Below are 23034 nucleotides of genomic sequence, written 5' to 3'. Positions count from 1 at the left end.
CTGCTTTCATATTTCTTTTCTTTTACTTTTGGCAACTTGGTTTAGTATTTATTTGAAAATACTCTGTCATCTGCCCCTCTTCTTATTCTGAGACTTTTATATTGTGTGAATCAACTTGTTTGATGCTTTTTATGCTGTTTATCTTTGCCTTCTTTAGGTTCCTGGATCAGTCATACCCAATGACCTTTGCTTAAGCATGTTACTCTTTTCCTTTTGCATGACTGATTGTCTGTTAGAAGAAATGAACATACACAAAGAGAAAGTTCTGTGTGTTGGGGAAAATGTGTAGATTCAAGAAAAAAAAAGTTTTAAATTCTATGTATTTGCTTACACACACACTTATACATTTGCACATATGATAAAGTAGAATAGTAACCTGTGTCTATCACCATGTCTCTTAACAAGAAAAAAGGAACCTCTAAGTCAATAAAATGAGTCATCAGAGTAATGGTTTGACATTATGCTGTATGCGCAAGACACAATGGGAATTTCATTGATTGTAAACTTAGTGGCATTTGCTCATTGAATTTTCAATTCCTTCAATAATGTTTTTCAAAAATTATCTAAAACTTAATCTTTATATATTTTAAATTATGTAAGCATCCAATGTAAAGAGGGCTGCTCTTCTTCCCTATGATAGACACATCTTCACCATGTTTCCTTACATATTCTATGAAGAAAGTATAAGGAAGGGAGAGGTGGCAAGATCATGAAAAAAATTCAAACCATTGCATATTGTCAAAGTATGGCCAATGGGGCACGCTTATATATTTCTCTTAATAAATAAGTGAAACATAATTGTAAATAAATATTTCCCTTTGAATATGCCTAATAACAACAACAACAACAAAGAAACATAGGGTTACTCCCACACCAATCTTTCTATTTCTCTGAATGAACTATAATCATGGATTCCTTACAGCTGAATAGAATTCCATTGTATGTGGACCATATTGTCCTTATTCATTGATATTCTGGTGCACTTCAAGACTGGTTCCATATCTTAGGTATTGTGAACAATACAACAATGCACATGGATGTGCAACTATCTACATTGTATCCTGACTTAGAAAACAGTAGCATAGCTGGATCATACGATAATTGCATTCTCAGTTATATGAGGAACCTCTATGAAGACTTCTTTAGTGACCACCAGTTTGCATTCCCTCCAGCAGTGTGTAATGGTTCCCGTGTTGCTCACATCTTCACTGGCATTATTTTGTTGCTGCGGTTGTTGTTTGTTTGTTTCCTTGGTGATAGCCGATCTAATTGGGTCGTGATGGAACCTCAGTGTACTTAATTTTTGGTTCCCTGATGACTAATGCTATTGAATACTTTTGCAAAATCTTTTTAAATAGATTCATTTTATATTCATAAATTTCTCATTTTGTACTCCTAATTATTTGCTCACATGTATGTAAGTACATCATACGGGTGCTTGATACCTGCAGAGGCCAGAAGAAGATATTGGCTCACCGGCCACTGGAGCTACAGAGGATTGTGAGCCACCAGCTGGGTGTTGGCAACTGAGCGTGGGTCCTCTACAAGCATAGACCACAGAGCCATCTCTCCAGCCCCACTTTTAGTCAAATTTGTATTGATCACTTTTATTTCTTCCTTTAGCATTGTCTATCCACTTCACTATTGTTTTATTGATTTGTTTAGTTTTAGAGGTTATTTTTTTTTTTACATTCAGGATACAAATCCTCTGGCAAATGAATCGTTAGTGACCATGTCCTCCCCTTCTCTCGACTGTCTTGTCACTCTGCTTTTACCCTGCTGTGATTCCGAAGCTAAATTTCACCAAATTGTTTGTCAGTTTCTGAGGTTATTTCCTGTGCTATTGGAGAGGTTTTTTTTTTTTTCAGAAAGTCTGTGCTACTGTATCTTGAAGTGTTTTGCCTGTCTTTTCCTATAGTAAGCCTTACATTATGGTCTTTGATCTATTTCAATTGACTTTTGTACAGGATCTGAAAGATGAATGTAATTTTACTCTTCTACGTGAGTACATCCAGAACCCTTTGCTGTATAACCTGTCTTTCTTGATATAGGTTCTTTTTCTACCTTTGTTAAGAATGCTGTAGCTTTGTGGAGCTTCTTCTGGGTCATATCCTGTAGGTCTAAATTTCTGTTTTGACAAAGTGCCATGGCTTTTTCTCTACAGCCTTTTTAGTGAAGTTTGAAATCAAATATCGTGATAGCTCCAACATTGCTCTTTCTATTAACATTGATTTGGCTATTTAAAGCTGTTTGTGCTTTTATATTAATTATATTATTGGTTTTTTTACTTCTACTTCTATGAAGAGTGTACTTGGAATTGAAATGAGGATTGCATTGAGTCTGTAGATTGCTTTGGGTAATGTAACCATCTTCAAAATATTAACTCTGTCCACCTATGAACATGCAAGACCGTTCCATCTTCTGGAGTCACTTTCAATTTCTCTTCAGTATCTTTAGTTTTCATTGTGGAGGTCTTCTACTTCTTTTATCATGTTTACTCTCTCAATCTACTGTGAGTGATCACATGAATGGATGAAAAAAGACTACTGAATTTTTACATGTTAATTCTATAATCTGCTACCTCTCTGAAAGTATATTTTAATAATAGATGGAAAACTACACTGTCAGCAAAATCATCCTTGAACAGTTTTAACTGTATAAGTTTTCAAATGTAACTAAATAGAGGTTTATCATATTTTATGGTTTTTGTGACATCACAGAATACAGTACTTAATGTTTTATATGGTGAGCTACCCATTAGAAAGGATGGGGTACCCTCACTGCTAAGACTTGTATTGAGTTCAGCAAAGGTTTTAGCTTCTATTGATGATAGTTATTACAATCTGTAATTCAACAACTTGTTCTTAATAGAGTTTATGTCTCAGTTACATATTTATATATATTTTATATATTCTAAATCTACCTGAATTATTTTTAAAAGTAGACTCTTACTAAGTATATTTTCAGTGCAAAGTTTGCGTTTTGTTACATTTAGGAGGATTGCTATTTAATTTCACTAAATAACTTTCCAAAGCATGCTTAGCTCTTTGAGAACAGTCAAAAAATTTTCCATGCAATATGTTATACCTCATTTGTGGCACTTTTGATGTTTCTTTGGGATATTTCTAGCAAAGGGGAAGTGTATAAAGAAAATGTGGCTGTGATCCCAAAGCCTTAGTAGTCCATCTGGGGTGCCTTTGACAATTTCACTAAAAAGTCCCTCTAGCTGTGCTATAAAGTGCCTCTGCACTTCCTCTTCTCTATGATTTATGCGATGGTTTTGTTAGTGTCTTCTGTCTTTATTATGATGAGATGTTCCTTGAGCTCATATTAGAATATCTCAGGGATAGGATACCTATAAGATATTTATACAGTGTTCAGTGATGTGACATAATGTGTTAACTTGGGAGGTGAAAATGCTTTATAGTTTTGTAAGGGCTTGAATCTAAGATATTTGTACTTTAATGCAAGTAATATTTTGAAGAATATTAAAAATCACTTGTAAAATTTTCTGAAGGAAGCAGTTGTTTTTCATGCGAACCTTTAGTAGAAAGGAAAACTTGAAACTAATTAAATGTAGAGGTCAAAGTGACAGTATTATAACACTTCGGAACACAGCTGAGGGAAGCTAGTCCTATTTCAAAACACTGAGGTTTGTAGTAATGCAGTTATGTAAGTAGAGTAAAGGGCTGACTAAGAGGAAATAATAAAGCTATAGATACATTTTTAAATTATTTAGCTATTACTGGTTACATATGGAGCAAAAGCAAATACAGAATCATTAAGTAATGTTCAGATATAGACTTCCATAAATAATTAAGAAAGCATTCCATACTGATAATTCTGTAATTATTTATAGAAAAATATGCATGGGTTGTTTTTGTAAATGATTAGACATAAAACATTTGTCTGTGTGAAGCGTTTGCCTTTATAGTTATTTCTCTTCCTACTATGATAAGACACGTGGTAGGGGAGATTAATTTCATAGTTTTCCTTTCAGCTAATACATTAAAAGTGACTTACTTTTGGTGAGAGAGCAAAATTTATTTCATAGAAAAAATTCTACAGGTAGGTGCAGTGGGATATAGATAATATTTTGTTTGCTTATCATGCTTAGGTTGGCCAGCTGAAGTTCTACAGCACACTAACTCAACCAAAACACATGACAAGGCAGTTGCTCCAGGATGATGTATCTGAGACATTTGAAGGTGTCTTTCTCAATGCTCTGGGTTTTCCTAGGAGCAAACACTAGTAGAGAGTTGTTGGAATGGTCTTACACACTTTTTTTTTTTTTTTTGGTTTTTCAAGACAGGGTTTCTCTGTGAGTCTTACATACTTTTATTTTATAGTAAGATAGGAAGTTGTCCTGGAAGTCTTTCTGTGTTCTAATGTAGTCTAATTTCACTAGCAAAGTGAGACCGTATTTCAGCATCAGCACTTCCACTCCAGGTTGCTTACCAGATGCCACCATAGTGAAATGTACACTCCCTCATCTCCTTTGAACTCTATACAAGAACTCCAAAACTCTTGGGTTGAGATGGAAATACTGCAGGGAGAATTCCCACCACACTCAACAAATGTGGTGCTGGCAAGATACAGCCTTATGGATGATAGCTGCTGATTTTTTTTTCAGCTGAAGTCTTTGTGGGATCAGAATAATATCTTTCCTTCTTATTTCCTAGTGGTTTAAACTGAACTCTGAGGACAGGACAAAATGGAATCATAGGACAAACTTCTTGTCACAGGGACTGGAGGTCAAGCATCTTTTCCTTTGTGTCTTTTTCTGTATAATTGATACACCATTATTTATATCATCTTTATAAAAAAATATGAGACATGACTCAAAAACGCATATATCACAGTAATATATAATGTATTATAAAATGTACAAATCAGGAACAAAAGAAATAGCACTAGCAAACTAAAATGAAGTCAATTATAAATTTAAAGATTTAATAAAAATGTTCAGCAAAATAAGTGAGAAGTGTGGATCACATTTAAGTTTTCTAGTTTCTAAAAGTGAGAGAAAACAAATCATTATAGGATTGGAAGTGGTCATGTAATCAATGCTAACTATTTCTCAAAAGAGGAGATATGCATCATTCTAATTCTGGCTATCCAACTCTCATAGGGAGACCTGTGATAAGGTTTGAATCATCCTTAATGCTACCTCCCTAAGAATTCAAAAACAATTGCATAAAAATATTATCATTTGCTTAGTATATGCATGTTGTAGGAGCTTGTGGTTGGCAATGACATACAACTGAGGAAAAGTACTTGCATGAGGCATAAAAATGGTGATCTCTAGGGACCTTAGTCTGTGATAATGGAATTTCATTCCTGGGATAAAAAGTTGGTATACCAGAGTAGAAATTGTCAAACTTGTGTTAACCATTCCTATGTGTTGATGTGTGGTTGACTCAGAACATTGCGGGCTGCAAGGAGATGCCATGGCATTTTAAACTCTGTTCATTAGCTAATCAATATTAAGATATTGAAGAGAGAAATCTGACTCTTGACTTTGCTAAATTGCATTGTCCAGTTCTTCCTGCAATGTAGGATATGAAGTCATCATTACTTCTGGCTTTTCTATATGAACTGCCAATGTCCTCTCTGTGCAGGACAGTTCTCCTCACTTTCCCGTTGATGAGGCAGACTTGGTTTTGTTTTACTTGCTCTGTCTGAAACTGTTCACCTTAGAAAATTAAATACAGCCATTGAACTCATTCTCTACTTACAGCTAATAATACAAAAATGTTTTGTTTCATTGGAATGTTACAGGAGGAAACGTGATTCATCATTTGTTTATTGGTTTATTGGCAGAGATAATTTGTCATTTTTCCATTTGTCTGTCAGTACATAGTTCCATTGTTTTTATTCGATTTCCAGTATCCACCTCAATAGATTACCTATATAATGTCATCTGTGAGGACTGCATCAATTATTTCATTTCCAGTTACAGTACATTGATGGGAAAGTGTTAATGGATTGCATTGACAAATCTATTATTCATTCTGAATAATTATCCTGATTGTGGGAGCGCAGCTCTCACTTTTTCCCCAGGGTACTCTTGAAGAGAGTGGAATAAGAGATATTAGATAGAAGGATAGAGGAGTGAGAAACAGATAGAAACACAGGATAGCCTTGGGAGGGCCTGGATCATTATCCACCGGCCCCTTCTGTCTCTTCTAAAGGGCCTTTTATAGGAATGCCAAGGGGTGGAGCAAAGACTTCCCCCTAGCACAGCCAAGTGCAGACCCTTCTAATTACCTAGTAACCACACATGTGGTCAAGCAATCCTCACGTGCAGCACTGCTGGGTAAAGCTCAGATCTCACTAGGAAACCTTTGTGGGCCTCCACACCTGATGTTCAGTGTAGTCATGTCTTAAAACAAAATGTTAGTCAATCAGCCCAGATCTTTGCACAGTAGGAGAGCATGCAATGCAAGAATGCCAAGAATGTGGGCTTTCAAAATTGCCTTCCACTCATTTTTGAATCAGCTCATCTCTCACCTTGTGAGCCATAAAAGAAAGATGGGTGATATAAATGATTAATTTCTTGTTGATCTTCACATTGTAGTTTTTCTTCTTTTGTTCCCTTATATATCATTGCTTTCCACAGTCAAGATAGGCAGGTAGTATTTGCTTTGGAAAGGTGGAGGTTGATGGGCACAGGCTTTTCATCATTATCTACGCTTTGCTATTCTATTCACTGTTAGCACCCTTCTCTCCTCACTCCTGTCATTATTTCAGCTAGCTTTATGGAGTGTCCATTTCTGCATTTATTCAAATTACGTGTTAATAGGTACCTTTGAATGCCTTTCATTGTGTGACTAGAACATTTTTAAATTTAGATCTATATTTGAGCAAAGGAAACAATGTTTATGTGAACAACATCTAAAGAGCATCATTCTGTCTTTTAACAGTAGCCATGTTTTACTTACTCCATTGTAAATTCCAATTATTTATAAATAACAGTGGCTATATAAGATATAGAAAAATGTCTTTTCTATTCATAGACAAATATATAAAATGTACTTAATTATAATAAGTCTATACAAGTCATTCACAACTCTCTTTCTCTCTCTTGCTTATCCAGTGTGTCAAGGCACACACGAAGGAGTGCACACTGTGGACATAGATTATATGATTCGGCCTGCATGATAGGTCACACTTCTGCATGGTCCTTGAGAGGTTCAGCTCTTGAACCACTCTCTACCATTAGTCCCTCTCTTAATTGCACCTCTAACCCTCATTATTGGTAAGTTTGGCATTCTGGTAGATAATTCATCTAATTACTGAGCTTCACAGGTGAGCTTCACTAACTTACTCTCCTACAGTGGTCCTGTCCTCCATCCTTCTTCAGGCCCCTCCTTCATGATCAGGACTTACAAGTACTCCATCCTGTCAGTCTTGAACTGTCAAGCCTCTACCCCAATTATATCCTTTTATTTTACTCTAATTCTGTCTCAAAAGTACCTCAGAAACACCAGGAGTCTTAACTAAGACCCAGCTTCTAGATTTCCTCTTGTTCTCACTTTCTAGTGAATACTCAATGGTTCAACAATCCATTCTATCCCTTGATTATTCATTAACTTACTACATATTTTTTCTTGGTTACTCAGACTTTGGTCTTTTGTTCTTTAGACCTTCTAGATAGGTTGGCTCTTGCCTCACTGAGAAACCAGAACCTGCCACGAACTTTCAGAAGCACTATTCAATACATTTAAATAAATATCTGCAATTAAACTCTACATATTTTTGGTGAGATGTACACACTCTTAATAAAGGCCATCAGCATGTACCAGAATTATTTGACTGTATAGAGCACACTTTTCTTCCAATCAAATATTCCATACCACCTGGTAGAGTAACCAGATATAATATAGCAGACTTGATCACTGGTTATTTCTACAACCATAGATCACTTTTCCTGCTCTAAAGGGGTCAAAGAGATCTAACAAGTCTTTAAGTTACAATAATACCTATTTTGTAGACATATAACATATATATTTCATATATGTGAGAATCAATTATAAAAATAAGTTCTGAATTATGTCTTAAAAGACACTTTTAGATCATCGATATAAGAGACATTGAGAATTCATGTTAAGCAGATGTTTATGGGTTGAGGGATTTGAATATATGATAAAAGAAATGAAATAGCAATTATAATCAAGAGAACCCAGAAGAAAGAAGTGTATAGAGGTTTTGGTGTAGATGGTCAGTAAACAAAACAAAGCAAAGCAAAACTAACCAACCAACCAACCAACCAACCACATAAGCAGAAGTCTTAAGTAGAATAAGATCTTTAGATGGGTTCTCAGAACAGGAAGAGAAATGTCTTGATGATAGATATTAATTCCATGCTGAATTAATGTCGCTTTGAGCCAGTGTTGGATAACAGAATACCTTTAGATTTATTCTTCCTTTGATTTTATCTACCTGAAAAAAGGATACACAATGTTAGCTATGATATTGACAGTGGTGGGCAATGGAGAGAAACCTGGGTACATTCAAAGTTGTTCACACTGATTAAGTAAGAAGCATCAGGGATAGTCCTAGTCTGGCTGAGTTTCCCATTCAAAAGTCAACCTTTCTGTGTTCCAGAGCATCAAGGAGAGACAATGGGTACCATCTGAAGGTACTAAGTCTTTTAAGGTGAGGAGTAACAGACCAAGGCTTCATCTAAATTCTCAGGCCTTATCTCTATGATATTGACCTCACAGCCTAGAGCACGGAGATCCAGTCACACTTCCTCTGAAAGTTCTGTAACATAGATGGAATTTGAGCCCTTAAATATGGCTACTGCAATAGGGAAAAGGACTGTTTCATTGTAAACCTAGTCATACATAGATATTACTTATTGAATTCAATAAGACAATTGAAAGCTAACTTCTAGCTAATATTATTGAACATGCATCATATATCTTGCCTGATCTAGGAACTATATAAGTCATTCCTATTCATTGGACCTTCATAAGAGTCACAAAGGATAAAAATGAATATTTCCTCATAATAAAAGTGAGAAAGATGAGGCAGTAAGAGGACAATTAGCACAGGAGGAAAATGGAACAACTGGGATTTAAAGCAGGAGAGTAAATTCACAGTTTATATAACTGCATTTCTGTTTGTATCATTAAGCCTGTAATGAATCTGTCTCTTTTCTTGCTGTCTCACTCACATCATTGAATTTTGTTTATTAGGATGTGCAGGTAACCATGAAAAAGACCTTCCTTCCTTCCTTCCTTCCTTCCTTCTTTTTAACTTTTTATTGATTCTTTCTGGATTTCACATCATGGGCCCCGATCCCACTCATCTCTCTGTCCCCTCACTTCCAACCTCTGCCCTTAAAACCTCCCTCCCAAAAACAAAATTTTAAAGTAAACCCAAAAAACTAAAACCCAAACAAAACCAACCAAATGAAAACAAATTAAAAATCTTGGCATGGAAGCTATAGTGTGATTTAGTGAGTCACACAGTATAACCTTTAGTCCGTACATCTTTACTTGCAAGTGTTCATTGCAATGAGTTGTTGGTCTTGTTTGAGGCCTCTGGCTTCTGCTACATCATTAATACGAGGTTCTCGTTGGTGCTCCTCTTAGCTATCCTATTGTTGCCTTGTGTCATGGAGAGCCTGTACTTTTGTATCTGCTTCACACGCTCCAGCAGTTCATAGATGAGGTGGGTGTTGGGGTGAGCTACTTTGTAGTCCTGGTAATGGGCTTGGGTGGTAGCTGGGTTGGTCAGCCTGCCAGCTTTCCCTCACCCAGGTGAGCTCTCCAGCACTGCCTGAGCTAGCTTACCCACTGCAGCAGGCAGCAAGGAGCAGAGAGCAGGGACAGTTCTCTGCTCTCACACCCCAGGGTCCAGCTCACCTGCATTCACACCGCCAGGGCCAGCTCTACTCTTTTGCCCAGTTGTGGTGCAGGGCCTACTCTCCAGATTGCTGCCCTTGGTGAGGGGCAGAGCTAGCTCTTCCATTCTCATGCCCATGAGGTCAGCTCTCCCCTGTAGCTGGAGTTTTCCTGCCTGGCCCACAGTCAGGACAAATCTCTCTCACCTGCCAGTCCCACAGCTGCTCAGACCCGACCAAGTAAACACAGAGACTTATACTGGTTACAAACTGTATGGCCGTGGTAGACTTCTTGTTAACTGTTCTTACAGCTTAAATTAATCCATTTCCATTAATCTATACCTTGCCACATGGCTCGTGGCTTACTGGCATCTTTACATGTTGTTTTTCATCATGGCAGCTGGCAGTGTCTCTCTGACTCAGCCTTCCACTTCCCAGCTTTATTTTCCTCCTTGTCCCGCCTACACTTCCTGCCTAGCCAATGGCCAATCAGTGTTTTATTCATTGACCAATCAGCAACACATTTGCCATACAGAACATCCCACAGCACTCCCCCCTCTGTCATAGCTGGCAATGGTCGGGGGTGAGGGTGTGTTTCCCATATCCTTGCCTTCCCATGGCATATGAGGGAAGGGGCAGGTGTAGCTGAAATTTTCCTGTGTCCCAGCTAGCCAGCATTCGGGACAAATCTCTCTCACCTGCAGCCACTCAGACCCAAGTAAACACACGGAGGCTTATATTAATTATAACTGCATGGCCATGGTTCAAGCCTTTTGCTAGCTAGCTTTTATATCTTAAATTAGTCCATAACTATTAATGTATATATTGCCACACGTTCCATGGCTTTACCTGCATCCTATTACATGTTGCTCCTTGGGTGGCTGGCTGGCTGGCATCTCTCTTGGCCTTCTTCCTGTCTTTCTCCCTTTGAATTTTCTGCCTGCTTCTAAGCTGCCTTGCCATATGCCAAACGGCTTTATTTATCAACCAATCAGAGCAACACATATTCACAGTGCACAGAAAGACATTCCCCCTTCAGGCAGGAACAGCTCTGCTTCTCTCAGACCCACAAGCATGGCTCACCTGTGTCCCCACAAACAGGGTTGGCTCTATTGTGCTGCCCAGGTGAGGTGCAGGGAAGTAGACCTTTCTTAGAAAGGGTTGTACTTTTTAATTTCCCCATTACTGCTGTTCCTCAAGCAGCTCATTCTCATACAATGTGTGAATGACCAAAGAACCTGCCAGCCTATCCCTGGAAGCCAGTGATTCCAGAACTCCACATTTTACAAGCATCATCTGGAATGCATGTGGCCATTTTTCAAAGAGGAGACTCAAAGGAGATCCTGGAATTTTGCTGCTACTGTTGGTTGGTTTGAGGGCCTTCCATTCCACCAAACCCCCTTGAAAGAACTTAAAAAGGTAATTGCTAATACTTCTCAAATTTTTAAATGAAAGATGATTTTTTAAAAATTTACCTTGTTTATTGTACAAATAGTAAGTTATAATTTTACCAAGAGTTCGAAATCCAACTGAAAACTTTTAAGGAAAGAAGAAATGAGAGGAAGAAAGATGAGATAGAAAAGAGAAGGGAAAAGGAAGGAAAGTAAATAAAATAATGCTTTATGTAACTTAAAGGCCACATGTAAGCCACACTAAACTCTATTTAGAGGTCACTAGCCATGTCAATTGGAGAAAATCTACCCATAAAGCCTTTGTGATCAGAACATGACTAGGTTTTGTTATTGTTGCTTCAGTTATACTGGAGTTTGAACTTAGGGTTTTGTGCATGCTTAGCAAGTGTTCTTCCACTGAGCCATATATCCAGCCTGCAGAATAGTAATATTATGAAATAGAGTTTGGATACACTCTTCACTTTTCTCCAGATCCCACCAATCCATTTGCTTTCACGAGTATTGTTGTGTATTTTACACCACCTTCCTGTCAAGGGAAAGCTTCTGAGTTTGCTACACTGAACAGGGAACAGCAACCAAAAGACAGCCTCAGATCCTGGTCCTTCCACAGGCCTTGTCTTTTCTCTAGGTTAGGTTTTGTTTTGTGCACATTGTACCATTAGAGTTCCTACACTTGCTGTTGTTGACTTTAGGCTCACACAATTGTTAGAAGCCACAGTCTCAATGAAATAGACATAATTTACCAGGTATAGACAGCAGAATCCCATGACTCTTTGCAGTCGTCTAGACTTTATTTATGTGCTCCCATCTCTAGGATGGGAGGAATGATTCTGTAGAAGGTAAATATAAGAAAGCTGAGTATCCAAATACAAAGGAAGCTGGGCTTTGGCTTGAAATGTCACTGGGATCCATTCTATAGGGTAGCAATAAAGCTAAAAGGAAGTTGTGAGTTTATTAATGTTATTCTTTCCCCCAAGATGCAGTTGCCATGTGTTTATCTTATAGGACGAAACTGTTCTCATTCATGATGAATCACAAAACCCTCATCTATGAACACATATATCCCTGTTTCAAATGAAAGTTTCTCAGTCTATTAACTATTGTAAAATTTGGTAAAAAATTTATCAACTGCTTGAGACTTAATTTTGATTTATTATAGGGTTTCATGTAGTCTCAGCTGGCCTCATTTTTATGATGCAGCCAATAATAACCTTGAATTACTCATCATGCTTGTCTCCAAATCCCAAGCGCTGAGATTACAAGAGTGTGCCACCAAGCTCCATGTTAAAAATAGTTTATATTTGATGATTTACTATTTTTATTCTACTATATTTCCATGTCTATGTACATAGGAATAATTGTAAGGAATTAGTACAGGATAAAAGTGAGTTAAATCCTTGGCATCATTTTCTTCCAGTTGATTTCAGTGTTGGAATCTAACAATTAAGATCAATGGGCATGCCTAATTTTTATTTCTTTTATGTATGGATTTTAATTGCTTATGTGCATAGTTTTTCTTAATAGGGTTATATAATAGCTCAATGGTTGTTTGTCTAGCATGCAGGAATATTGTCTTTAATCCTCAGCCCCCAAAAACAAACAGGTCAAAAAAGGGCTGGGGGTAGATAACTCAGTGTCACATAATTGCCAAGAGTGTACAAAGCTCTAACTTTAATATCCAATGCTAGCAACTAATGTGTGTGTGTGTGTGTGTGTGTGTGTGTGTGTGTGTGTGTGTGTGTGTGTGTATGATAGATTTTGAATGAAATCTGTGAAAGGACTATCTAGGTATACACATTTCATAATTTATGTGATATGGACAATGGTGGAGAGAACACTGATGAATGTGAGCCCATCTGAGATGTACAGTCAATAATATTCCCATGAAGCCAAACTGCTAAATCAGGCTGTTGGTTCAAGGTTCAAGGAACAACGTCTATACTCTGTCCAGTGATGGAAGTGATCTGCTATGGACTACAGTTTGTCTGTGTCCTATTTAATTTTGCATAAAATTATTATTACTAGCAAGAGCATTGTAAGTATGCTAAATTATTTTACATGATTTCTGGAATGTTTGCATTGCCTTTACTCTTAGATGAAAAGCATTTAACTAAGCTACCCATTAAAATCTGATTTTCTACCAGTTGTTAAAGGTAGTTGCTGTGTGAAAAAAAAAGCATTTACTGAAAGCTAATTTAAGTTACTCATTATCCTTTGTATACAGACTCATATGATTTATTACTCTCAGACATTGATTGGGGTACTTAAAAGAATGTCCTCAGTAAACTGGTTAAGGTATTTAATTTGGATAATAAAACTGTTCCATTATAGTTAAAAAGTATAAAATTAAAGGAATACAAAACTAAAGTTCATAAAATTTCATTAAAAACTTCTTTATGATTTTTCATCAACTATGGGAGGTTTCTGTTATTTTTTCCTTAGTATTAAATTATTTTAATTTAAATTAAATTATTTTAATTTTATTCTTCCATGATCATACTAGATATAACATACAGTCTAAGGACAGGCACACGTTAGAGAAGCTGAATATTTCTGTGTACTTCCCTCTCTTGTAAAATAAACGTTAAGGCTCCATACAAATTTTATTAAGATTAAAATTTTACAACAAAAGGAGGCTACATATTAAAAGCCTTGATTCATCACCTCACATAGTTTCAGAAGATAGGCCCCATACTTTCAAATTCCCTTTATTTGCTGGAAACCTGAATCTGAGAGAACACTGTCTGTGTACTTCTGCCAATACAAGTGAAAAAGCCATTGCATTAAGCTATGCAAACTTCAGATGGAAACTGGCAATAGCAAGATTGTTTAAACTGAATGTAGTTCTCATCCACTGTTGGAATGATTAAACAGCAAAGCATCTTGTGTTAGCTTTAGGCATCAATCTTTCCCCTTGAGATTTCCCTTTTGCATAACACAAAACGTTGCTATGGTTTCAAATAGAATATTTTTATTTTGCCATCAAGAATTATGCAAAATGTATTATATGTAGGCTTCAAAGTTAATGACAGTTCTCTGAGTGACTGAAAAGCATGAATTCTCAATATATATCATATTTATTCATCTTTTGGAAAGTTATTGAAATCCTCTTGGTACGGGACTATTTGTTGCCCATTAAAAGATAAAAAAGATACAGATGAACCATTAGAAAGGCTCAGTCTACGCGGTAGACTGTGTGAACTCAGTTACAGAGGGTCTGTTGCCTTTGGTTTCAGTGGGTCCTATTTTACATTCCACAGCTTCTTCTCTGGAAAGGATTAATGGTAAGAACATTTGTGTATCAGTGACTTTTTTTCCCACTGATCAGCAGGGTGACTCAGGGCCAAGACATTCTCCAGATCTTAATTACTGACCTCGACAGTGATGCATTTGACCTTAAAGTCAAATTAAAAAAAAAAAATCAAATACCTAACTTAAAGTTGCAGGTATCTACTTTGTTAAAAGTGGTTGTTCCTGAATATTACTTATTACCTAAATGATGCACATTCACAGTAGAAAAATAGGCACTGAAATAAACTTTGAAAAAGGGCAGAGGATCTTTGGTTTTATTTCTTTGATATGAAATGCTTTGATTCTGTCATTAACCGCCTAGCTTGACCTCCTATCGGCCAGCATTTCCTCAGTTAATCCAATTCTCTAGATGTACTCACTCATCACTAACTGTTACTACTTTCAGGAGTATAGAGACAGAGTTTGGAAGTTGAACCTTAAGACATATTGAGAATAATAAGACTTTCAGACACATGAAAAGATTAGAAGAATTTATCCAGTTAGCACAACACCTGTGATGACCACTGATGCAGGAGATTCCAGCCTCTGTTTCACTGAGTTATTGGAGCAAAGTGACGCTGGAAATTTAGCCATTCAGGTAACAGTCAGTTCATAACCATTTCTTACTCAAAAATATAGAAAAGCAGTTGATTTTTATTGTTGAAGTGGAAAAAAGACTAAGGTGTATGACTTACTATATGATGTATTCCTGGGAATATTGAAGATTGTCTATGCTTATTTCAGGAAATTCAAGAGATAACAAACTTTCTGCTTTAAAGGTAGACTATGAACTTAAAATATTTCATTCAGTACAGTGTGGTCAGCCCTGAAAACATACAAGTAACACTATACAGATTGAGATGGCTTTATTTGTGTGTTTAAGAATATGTATTGCATATGCCTATGCATAAATGTATATAGCAACAACTAATAAATAGAGAGGCCGTAATTTGAAAAAAAACTAGTGAAGAAGGGTATATGGGGAGATTTGAATAGAAGAAAGGAGAGATAGCAATGATGCAATTATATTATAATCTCAAAAAATAAAGTAAATAATTAAACAATATTTCATTCAAGTCCGAGGATGTAGTTCAGATATACAGTTTAATTTAGTCTAAGCAACACAAAAATAGCTTCATAAATGCTCATCACATTTCTATAGTAAATTTGATTGTTATAAACGTATAAAAATTCAAATATAAGCAAAACTTAAGATACTAGCCCCGAGGCTCTCAGTGTAGCTCATGAGTTGGTTTGTGTTTCTGTTCAATGAAAAAAAGCTTAATTGCATTATTCAGGATAATTTAGCTGCTTCTATTTTAAATTCATCAGTTTATGATTAGTGCAGTTGGTTCATATCCTACTTTCTTTTCTATTTTTCATCCTCTGGAACATGCTGGGTTTAAGACAGTTTTCCTAATTGATATAGGCACAGCAGCTTGGCTTGTACTGGAATCTCTGACATCTTTTCTCGTTGATGGCTTCTGCTGAGGTGTGACTCTTGGTTTCAGATCAAGAATGCTCGCCTCTATTCTTGATTTGTCTATTGCTTGCCAAAGCCTCCAGCTCTTTGGTCACATATGCCAGGTCTTCCAGAACACAACTCCATTGCTTCTGTAGATAATTTTGGCTTCTGAGCCAGATCACAGCTCTTCTGGTATCTTAAATTTCTCATAGTTTCTTTCTCTCCATAGTATATTCGTTTGACTATAGTATTTTGAAACTGTAATCAGACCCTTCCTGGGCACGTGCATCAGAACAGATATAATTTGCCAAATACCAAGCTTGCATTGCAGTTATGTATTCTCCAAGAGGTTAAAATATCATGGCCTGCATTTTGGACATCTGTCTACCTCTAACAGTTACATAAAATAATGTTTCCCTAATTTGAACACAGCTCTCTGTTGGCATTCTTTGGTGGCTCGGATCCTTGAATTCATGACTAAATGTCACATGTGTCCTGTAACCTTAACTTTCTTTTCTTCTCCATTAGCAAATCTCTTATCTCTTTCTCAGGATAAAACAGCTCTAAATAATCATTAATTTACATTACAACTCTTGTTTCATGACATGTGTATTAATCCTACAATTTCAAAAGTAAAAACGAAGCATGCTTTCACTCAAGTCATTTTCTTGTTATTGAAACCCAAGGAGCTCAAGAATACTTCTCTTAGATGCTTTCCAACATCATTTGAAAACAGAAAAAACACAGAGTATGATTATTGTTTTCGCTTTATCATCTCTTCCTGGATGTCAAGTATTTATTGAAAGTGGATGAAAGTAAGGAAAATTAAAGAGAAATTTCTCACAGTTGGAATCAAAATATTATGCTGCTACAGTTGAATTTACATATTCAATAAGTGTTTGTGAAATAATATCTTTGTGGCTTAATTTCATTTATTTTCATAAAAATTAAATTTTATAGTTCTTATTTTCGAGAACAGAAACCAAATCTATTATATTATGCCTAAAGAAAATAAGAAAAGTAATTAGATCATAAATTTGAGGATTTCTATATTCTAATTATAGAACATCTCATCATTTATGGTGTTAATTTTCTCTGAATTATTTTGCATTCTCTAGGCACTATCACAGTAATATTATACAGTAGAAATATATTGTCAATTTACATTCCTCAGTGAAAAAAATTAAAAGAAAAGATGAGGTGGTTTTGTTAAATAGGTACTAGATAAATGAGAAAGTGTGGATCCAAATTCAGGTTTCATGATTCCAAATCCTATCTGCTTGATCCTAGAAAATGACTAAATGTGCTTAATTTTATCTCATTACAAAAATTTAAAATACCATAAGAACAAGGACACTTTACAGTTTAAAAGCTACATTTACCTTAAACATGTAGACATCAAATACACGTTTGACTCTAAAACACAGTTTTTTGTTTTGTTTTTACTTAAGCTTAATTAACGAAAAATACTCTTGAAAATAAACTCTAAGCAAACTAGGAAGAGAGCAAAATTTTTGTAAGCCAATGAATATTGTATACCTAAAATCTTCACTTAAATATCAAAGCTAGATGTAATATATTAAATATAAGAAATAAGATGATGATGCTCACCATATATTGATTCAATGTACTGTATAGATTTTATTTAGTATAAGCCAAAGTAATGTAACATTTTATGTAAACTTAAAAGTAGCAAATAAACCGAAATTTTAGCTCTAAATTTAGACATTGCAGTACTAAAGAAAAATCACAATAAAAACATAATCTTATGACTGTATTTAACGTAATTAGGAGGATAGTTAGGCTAAACTTTACAAGTCCTTACTGAAATTATTAAAGGATTTTCATTCATGTGCCATTTCCTTGTGAAAGATTGTGTTAATCAATTTGTCTACTATACACAAATTCACCTGCAAATACATTACAATTCTGCTCAAAAAATTTCATTTGGTCATCTGTTTAATCTATGTGAAAAACTAATATAGCCAAATTTTCATAGAAACTTACACAGAAGATGACTCTGGAAGAATCAGCCTTATTAAACATTATAATGTTGCAAGACAGAAACTCACAAAAAAGATGCACCTTCTGCCCCTCCCCATGTGCAGGCAATAATGTTAACATGATATGTGAAAGTGCATGCATGATTCATTAAATACTTTAAAACAAAAGGCCAAAATATAGAAAGTAAAAGCTCTATGGTATTGGAATATTAGCTTCTTTAATAGGAAGACAACAATAACAAAAATATTGAAGAAATCAATGGTTTAACTGAATTCTTGTCCTTCAAAGACACTGATGATAGTATTAGCAGATGAATGGAACAGAATCAATCCAAGACATGAACAAGACATATACTAAGTTTTTTTCTTTTTACAAGAAACATACAAAAACAATTCAATGAAGAGAGAAGGAAGGTTCTAGAAAATCAAGTGTGTGTGTGTGTGTGTGTGTGTGTGTGTGTATTATCCTTGACCTACCACTGATCATAGAAATTAGCTCATGATGGATAATGAAATCTAAATAAAAATAAAAATATGTATTATTTAGTATAAATAAGAGAATATTTGTGTTCCAAATCTAGGCAGAGTCTTAAACATATAAACAAAAGTTTTCTTTATAAAAGAAATAAACCAAATTATATAAATATTTCTTCTGCAATATCATAAGAAGGGAATAAAAAATAAGTTAAACCTAGGAGAAAACATGTGCAGATTGTGTGTGTGATACAGGGCTAGTATCTGGGACATATAAAGGACCTCCAACTCAATAGTATACAGCACAGTAGGAGCTTGCAGTTACAGATGGGCAATACAGGGCTAGAGCAATGGCTTGTAGGTTAAGAGCCTTTGCTGCTCTCGTAGAAGACTCCAGTTTGGTTCTCAACACCCACATGTTCACTTACAATCATCCAAAACTCCAGTTGCATGGGTGTGACACACTCTTCTGGCCTCAGACACTACACACACACACACACACACACACACACACACACAGAGCGAACATACACACATTCAGGAAATACTCTCATACACATCAGATAAATCAAAACATGGATCTGGTTCCCACCACAACCTGGTGATGTTTTGAGGCCAAAATCATCTCATTGAAATACCATTCTCTGCCAAGGTGTACTGCAAGCTAAGCAGGCTTACAGTTGCACTGGAAAGTGACACAGTCTAAAATAGTCTCCTGAAATCACAGAGGAGTTGACATGCAGCAAGGCAACAATAGGGCAAGCAACATGGGTCATTCTAGTCTGTGAGCTAATGGTCAATTCACAAAGGGAGAGCAGGTAAGAGTCAAAGGTAGTCACAGAGCACTTGAAGTCGACTTAGTTGAAGTCAGAGGGGAGTTCAGCCCGTACCATCTATGTAGGGCTTTATGTGGGAGAAGTAGTAGTTGGCTTGTTCCCTGATCAGTTACTAGTAGTGTTTCTTCTTGAGAACAGGCTTGCCTGGGTTGCTGAACTCCAGGAAAATGTTCCTGGTCTCCTTGCACTTGACATTCCTTGTTCCCTAGCTGAGGATGAAAGCCATGCATGTTTGCAGGGAGATATGCACATCCCTGTTGGAATCCACAGTACCCAAGGTTACCTTGACTCAGGTTGGATTCTCTTTTCTGTGTCATGGGGAAATCATAGCCATGGGAGTGAAGGGAGGAATCCTGATGGTTGACCTAGCCGGACTCATTCTTGTCAAGCTGTTTGAATAAATATCATGCTTAATTCTGTGAGTGCTTCACTGATTATGCCAGTTGTGTTACTGGCCTTGATTGGCTGTCTCAAGTTGTGCTGTATGTGTATGCCCATTTGCTGGATCTGGTCCCACTGCTATGCCAGACCCACAAAACCATGCTCCATGTACTTGTGCAGGACAAAGGCTTATTCTATGGCCACCTGCACATCTTTAATCTTCACTTGATTTCTCATTGTTCAGACCTTCTTACAGTGCTAATGTTTGGTAGCTTCAAGCTGAAATTCAAGTTTCTGATTCTTCCATCTTCCATGCAGAACCTTCCAGACAGATCCTCCCCATCTACATACTGATAAACATGAATGACCCAAAGACAAACTTAGTCATCGACACAGCACATTCTGGTCTCCTAGATCCACTGGTGGAAGGCATGGGATAATGGACAAATTCCTGGTAGAGCCTATTATTAGCCTTCTGTCAATGCTACTACTTCTACAACTCCAGCTTCCTCTCCTTAAAGAGTTTTTTTGCAGGTTCCTCCAGGATCTCAGTGTTGAAGCAGATATAGGGCTCAGAGACCACTTTTCATCTGAATGTCCAGCTTGGCAAACTTGTTTAAATCAGTGTCAGAAAACGTCATTCTTCCTAGCCTAAACAATCACCAGGAGCCGGGCGGTGGTGGCGCACGCCTTTAATCCCAGCACTCGGGAGGCAGAGCCAGGCGGATCTCTGTGAGTTCGAGGCCAGCCTGGGCTACCAAGTGAGTTCCAGGAGAGGCGCAAAGCTACACAGAGAAACCCTGTCTCGAAAAACCAAAAAAACAAAAAAAAAAAAAAAACAATCACCAGGAAGACAGCCTATCTTCAAAGATGAAGAGCCTTAATGCGAAAATGTCTGACTTGGAAAAAGCTGTGTGCCAGCAAAGGTAGTTGAGAGATAGCTCAAGTTTGACTGAAAAGATGCTATGGTTGGGTCGTAATTGGTGAAATTAATGGAGAACAGCTTGAAGACTAATGGTTATGGCCAAGATCTATCTTCTGTGTTGATTCTGCTCACTAAACAGGAAATCTTTGATGCTTGCTGGCAGGCCTTCCAGAAGAAGTGATTCCCAACATCACTGCCCTAAAATACCAGATGCTAGTGACAAAGGACGTCCAGTCTAAGGCCATCGAGACCCAACATTTCTCCTTGTGAAGAGGTGGACTCAGCTGCTGACCAGCAGGATACCAGGACAACGATGCTTGAGAGTCATTTCTGAAAAATGAAGTGCCTCTTCTTGACCTTTGCCAAGAGGCACTGGCCATCCACAGCTGGTTTAAGAATGTAGAAGAGGAGCTGACAGACGCAGTGTGCTGCAACTCCCTGGAGGAAATCAGTCACACATTTCTATAGAGTATTCAGATGACACCTGAAAAGTACTGAAAATTGTTAACTTGAGGAGAATGCAGATTAGTACATTACTATTATGTTACTCAATATAAAAATAAAGCTAATGACAATATAAAGCTTTAATGAAGGCTCCCAATTACTTATAGGAATGTAAATTATTACATATTAACTGGAAGATATTTGGATAATCCCTTATAAAATTGACCCTGAAACTAATAAACAACCTAAGAGCCACCCTCATGAGAAATGACTCAACTTTATAAGAACACAGACAGTATATAACTGTATTACATGCATTCAAAAAGAAATATTAGTATCTAGGCTATCTATATATTGTCTAAAGGAATCTAACAAATCAATTAGAAAAATAATGCAGTAGTCAGTTAAAAAAGAATGTATAGGCCTACCTTTGAGACAAGGTAAAATAGAAAACAAAGTCATAAAAAATATACTAATTCTATTAGCCATTCAAATAATAAATATATTTAAATACATTCAAATAAATACATTCAAATTTAGATTACATTCTATTGTACTTACATGATGGCACACTAAAAAGATTTATCAATCTATAGGATTAATAAGAATTTAGAAAATAGGACTTCATGTATTGCAGTGCAAGTTGGTACAATCACTTTGGAAAATGATTTTGCACATAGCGTGTGACACAGTAATTGAACTTCCAGGAGTTAGAAATGCTTCTGTTTATACATATAAGAATGTATATATAAATATGTGTATTTAACATTGTTCAGGAAAACAACACAAGCAGTTCACATTAGAATTAATAAAATCTATATTATATTCACATAGTAGAAAATTCTTGAGTCAAAATGAATTCATCTACATGGATGAATCACATAAGCCAAATAGTGAATGAAAATACAAACCAGAAAAAATAGAGTTATTCTTACAGTCATGCCAACACCATAAAAAACTGTATGCATACAATTTTAGGCATATCTACATTACCAGAAACAAAAATACTCAGAAATCCACAGGAGTGATTAACTATAAAATGCAGTAACATATTCTGGAGAAAGAGAAGTGCTCAAAGTTATTGTTACAGCTCCATTCCCTAGGCTATGTGATTATTTAAGGACTGCTAGGTTAACTATTATCCTTTAAATGCTAAGTATAGAACAAATCTGCTCATTTTCTGAATGACATATTTCACAAAATTACCATTATCAGCAAATTATGTGTCTTCCATGGTAATACTTATGTTTATAGAATTTAATACATTCTTGCTGCTCTTTGTCACCCCTTTGATTACATGATAGATACATATTATAACAGGAGGGGCCACACTGGGAACTCTCAGAAAACATCTCTGTAACCTTTGCCAGTACACTATGCCTTTATTCAGGAAACAGTGGAGAAAGTGTGACATTTCGATCCATCATTATGAATGTTCAGATGAACCCCACTAACCTGAGAAGAGTGAACAATGGCTGTTATCACACATGTGGCGGGCTGCCATTTCACACTTGACCTAAGGTTGTTAAAGTTCAGTTCCAGAGAATCATCCACACCAAAACATGGACAAGCTGCAAATATGGAAGTGAGGGAAAAAAAAACCACACAAAATAATGATGTCTAATTTTGCCCTGTACAGAGAAAGTAAGCAGACTAAAGTAAATACTTGGAAAAGGTTTGTTTTCTAAGATGAATCTCAGAAGTATGTTGAGAGTTGATTGCATAACCGTATATACTTTGAGATTTAATTAGGTGATGTCAGAAAAAGAAGCCATACGCTTCAAAGGAAGATGCTACCAAAGTGAGTTTTTCTTATTAACTCTCTTGTTCATGAAACATCTTCAGCTGATGTGTTCACTGCTGAAACTTGTTCATTTTGCCTCCATAAGCTATTCCTCTTAATTCTTCGGTTTAATTGCCCATTATGTGCACTAGTAAAGCTTTCAG

General features: G+C 36.3%; 1 protein-coding gene across 4 annotated transcripts in view; it reads left to right on the top strand.

Moving 5' to 3' along the window:
* Nkain2 (sodium/potassium transporting ATPase interacting 2) overlaps positions 1–23034 on the top strand; it is a 1070529-nt gene that overhangs the window by 338227 nt on the left and 709268 nt on the right. The gene's annotated exons all lie outside the window — the stretch shown is intronic.

The sequence above is a fragment of the Peromyscus californicus genome, unplaced genomic scaffold, assembly GCF_007827085.1.
Source record: "Peromyscus californicus insignis strain IS unplaced genomic scaffold, ASM782708v3 Scaffold_22__1_contigs__length_63687245, whole genome shotgun sequence".
NCBI lineage: Eukaryota > Metazoa > Chordata > Mammalia > Rodentia > Cricetidae > Peromyscus > Peromyscus californicus.
The sequence above is the reverse complement of the archived record's forward strand: the minus strand, read 5'-3'. Positions and strand labels throughout refer to the sequence as shown.